Source organism: Salmo salar, chromosome 09 (assembly GCF_965601325.2).
Source record: "Salmo salar chromosome 09, fSalSal1, whole genome shotgun sequence".
In the NCBI taxonomy this organism is placed as follows: domain Eukaryota; kingdom Metazoa; phylum Chordata; class Actinopteri; order Salmoniformes; family Salmonidae; genus Salmo; species Salmo salar.
In genome coordinates, this window is record NC_138299.1 from 133972074 (window position 1) to 133977543 (window position 5470).

Consider the following 5470-nt stretch of genomic DNA (forward strand, 5'->3'; position numbering starts at 1 on the left):
ACGTCTCTCTCGCTCACACACGTCTCTCTCGCTCACACACGTCTCTCTCGCTCACACACGTCTCTCTCGCTCACACACGTCTCTCTCGCTCACACACACACACACGTGTCTCTCTCGCTCACACACGTGTCTCTCTCGCTTACACACACACACGCCTCTCTCGCTTACACACACGCCTCTCTCGCTTACACACACACGCCTACACACACGTCTCTCTCGCTCACACACACACACGTCTCTCTCGCTCACACACCTCTCTCGCTTACACACACACACGCCTCTCTCGCTTACACACACACGCCTCTCTCGCTTACACACACACGCCTCGCTCTCTCGCTTACACACACACGCCTCGCTCGCTCGCTTACACACACACACGCCTCGCTCGCTCGCTTACACACACACACGCCTCGCTCGCTCGCTTACACACACACACGCCTCGCTCGCTCGCTTACACACACGCCTCGCTCGCTTACACACACGCCTCGCTCGCTTACACACACACACACACACACACACACACGTCTCTCTCGCTTACACACACACGTCTCTCGCTTACACACACACACGCCTCTCTCGCTTACACCCACACACACGTCTCTCTCGCTTACACACACACGCCTTCACACACGCCTCTCTCGCTTACACACACACACACACCTACGCCTCTCGCATACACACACACGTCTCTCTCTCGCTTAAACACACACACACCTCTCTCGCTTACACACACACACACACACACACCTACGCCTCTCGCTTACACACACACCTACGCCTCTCGCTTACACACACGTCTCTCGCTTACACACACACGCCTCTCGCTTACACACACACGCCTCTCTCGCTCACACACACACGCGCCTCTCTCGCACACATGCCTCTCTCGCACACACACACACACCTCTCTCGCTTACACACACACACGCGCCTCTCTCGCTTACACACACACACGCGCCTCTCTCGCTTACACACACACACGCGCCTCTCTCGCTTACACACACACACGCGCCTCTCTCGCTTCACACACACACGCACCTCTCTCGCTCTCACACACACCACACCGTCTCTCTCTCTCGCACACACACACACACACACACACGTCTCTCTCGCTCACACACACACACAAACGTCTCTCACTTACACACGTCTCTCTCGCTTACACACACACACAAACACGTCTCTCTCGCTTACACACGTCTCTCTCGCTTACACACACACACACGTCTCTCTCGCTCACACACACACACACACGTCTCTCTCGCTCACACGTCTCTCTCGCTCACACACACACACACACGTGTCTCTGTCGCTCACACACACACACACACACGTCTCTCGCTTACACACACACACACGCACCTCTCTCGCTTACACACACACACGCCTCTCTCGCTCACACACACACGTCTCTCTCGCTCACACACCTCTCTCGCTCACACACACGTCTCTCTCGCTCACACACACACACACACACACACACGCTCCTCTCTCGCTCACACACACACACACGTCTCTCTCGCTCACACGTCTCTCTCGCTCACACGTCTCTCTCGCTCACCGTCTCTCTCGCTCACACGTCTCTCTCGCTCACACGTCTCTCTCGCTCACACACACACACACACACACGTCTCTCTCGCTCACACACACACACACGTCTCTCTCGCTTACACACACGTCTCTCTCGCTTACACACACACGCCTCGCTCGCTTACACACACACGCCTCGCTCGCTTACACACACACGCCTCGCTCGCTTACACACACACACACACACACACGTCTCTCTCGCTTACACACACGCGTCTCTCGCTTACACACACGCGCCTCTCTCGCTTACACACACACGCCTTCACACACGCCTCTCTCGCTTACACACACACACACACACCTCTCTCGCTTACACACACACACACCTACGCCTCTCGCTTACCCACACGCGTCTCTCGCTTACACACGCTTACACACACGCGCCTCTCTCGCTCACACATACACGCGCCTCTCTCGCTCACACACACGCGCCTCTCTCGCTCACACACACGCGCCTCTCTCGCACACACACACACACGCCTCTCTCGCTTACACACACACACACGTGCCTCTCTCGCTTACACACACGCGTCTCTCTCGCTTACACACACACCTCTCTCGCTTACACACACACACACGCCTCTCTCGCTTACACACACACACACACACACGTCTCTCTCGCTCACACACACACACACGTCTCTCTCGCTCACACACACACACACACGTCTCTCTCGCTCACACACACACGTCTCTCTCGCTCACACACACACACACACACACACACACGTCTCTCTCGCTCGCAAACACACACACACGTCTCTCTCGCTCTCACACACACACACGTCTCTCTCTCTCGCAAACACACACACACACGTCTCTCTCGCTCTCACACACACACACACGTCTCTCTCTCGCACACACACACGTCTCTCTCGCTCACACACACACACACATCCCTCTCGCTCACACACGTCTCTCTCGCTCACACACACACACACACACACACACACACACACACACACACACGTGTCTCTCTCGCTCACACACACACACGTCTCTCGCACACACACACACACACGTCTCTCGCACACACACGTCTCTCGCACACACACGTCTCTCGCACACACACACACACACACACGTCTCTCTCGCTTACACACACACACACACGTCTCTCTCGCTTACACACACACACACGTCTCTCTCGCTCACACACACACACACACGTCTCTCTCGCTCACACACACACGTCTCTCTCGCTTACACACACACACGCGTCTCTCTCGCTCACACACCTCTCTCGCTCACACACACACACACACACACACGTCTCTCTCGCTTACACACACACGTCTCTCTCGCTTACACACACACACGCCTCTCTCGCTTACACACACACACACGCCTACACACACACACACGTCTCTCTCGCTCACACACACACACGTCTCTCTCGCTTACACACACACGCGTCTCTCTCGCTTACACACACACACACACACACGTCTCTCTCGCTTACACACACACACGTCTCTCTCGCTTACACACACACACACGTCTCTCTCGCTTACACACACACACACACACGTCTCTCTCGCTTACACACACACACACACACGTCTCTCTCGCTTACACACACACACACACACGTCTCTCTCGCTTACACACACACACGTCTCTCTCGCTTACACACACACACACACACACGTCTCCCTCACTTACACACACACACACACACACACACACACGTCTCTCTCGCTCACACCCCTCTCGCTCACACACACACACACACACACACACACACCTCTCTCGCTTACACATACACACACGTCTCTCTCGCTCACACACACGTCTCTCTCGCTCACACACACACACACACGTCTCTCTCGCTCACACACACACGTCTCTCTCGCTCACACACACACAAGTCTCTCGCTCACACACACACACACACACACAAGTCTCTCTCGCTTACACACACACACACACACACCACACACGTCTCTCTCGCTTACACACACACGTCTCTCTCGCTTACACACACACACGTCTCTCTCGCTTACACACACACGTCTCTCTCGCTCACACACACACGTCTCTCTCGCTCACACACACGTCTCTCTCGCTCACACACGTCTCTCTCGCTCACACACGTCTCTCTCGCTCACACACGTCTCTCTCGCTCACACACGTCTCTCTCGCTCACACACGTCTCTCTCGCTCCCACACACACACACACACACACGTCTCTCTCGCTCACACACACACACACACACACGTCTCTCTCGCTCACACACACACACACACACACACACACGTCTCTCTCGCTCACACACACGTCTCTCTCGCTCACACACACGCACACACACACGTCTCTCTCGCTCACACACACACACACCTCTCTCGCTCACACACACACACACACACACACACCTCTCTCGCTTACACACGCCTCTCGCTTACACACGCCTCTCGCTTACACACACACGCCTACACACACACACACGTCTCTCTCACTTCACACACACACACACACGTCTCTCTCGCTCACACACACACACACGTCTCTCTCGCTCACACACACACACACGTCTCTCTCGCTCACACACACACACACACACACGTCTCTCTCGCTCACACACGTCTCTCTCGCTTACACACACACCTCTCTCGCTTACACACACACACACACCTACGCCTCTCGCTTACACACACGCGTCTCTCGCTTACACACGCGCGCCTCTCTCGCTCACACATACACGCGCCTCTCTCGCTCACACACACACGCGCCTCTCTCGCACACGTCTCTCTCGCACACACACACACCTCTCTCGCTTACACACACACACACACGCGCCTCTCTCACTTACACACGTCTCTCTCGCTTACACACGCCTCTCGCTTACACACACACTAACGCCTACACACACACACGTCTCTCTCACTTACACACACACACACGTCTCTCTCGCTCACACACGTCTCGCTCACCACACACACACACACACACACACACACACACACGTCTCTCTCGCTTACACACACGTCTCTCTCGCTCACACACACACACACACACACGTCTCTCTCGCTCGCACACACACACACACGTCTCTCTCGCTCCCACACACACACACACACACACACGTCTCTCGCTCGCACACACACCCACACACGTCTCTCTCGCTCGCACACACACACACACGTCTCTCTCGCTCGCACACACACACACACGTCTCTCTCGCTCGCACACACACACGTCTCTCTCGCTCGCACACACACACACGTCTCTCTCGCTCGCACACACACACACACGTCTCTCTCGCTCGCACACACACACACACACGTCTCTCTCGCTCGCACACACACACACACGTCTCTCTCGCTCACACACACACACACCTCTCTCGCTCACACACACACACACCTCTCGCTCACACACACACACGCCTCTCTCGCTCACACACACACACGCCTCGCTCGCTCACACACACACACGCCTCGCTCGCTCACACACACACACGCCTCGCTCGCTCACACACACACGCCTCTCTCGCTTACACACACACACACACGCCTCTCTCGCTTACACACACACACCCACACACGTCTCTCTCGCTCGCACACACACACACACACACGTCTCTCTCGCTCGCACACACACACACACGTCTCTCTCGCTCGCACACACACACGTCTCTCTCGCTCGCACACACACACACGTCTCTCTCGCTCGCACACACACACACACGTCTCTCTCGCTCGCACACACACACACACACGTCTCTCTCGCTCGCACACACACACACACACGTCTCTCTCGCTCACACACACACACACCTCTCTCGCTCACACACACACACACCTCTCGCTCACACACACACACGCCTCTCTCGCTCACACACACACACGCCTCGCTCGCTCACACACACACACGCCT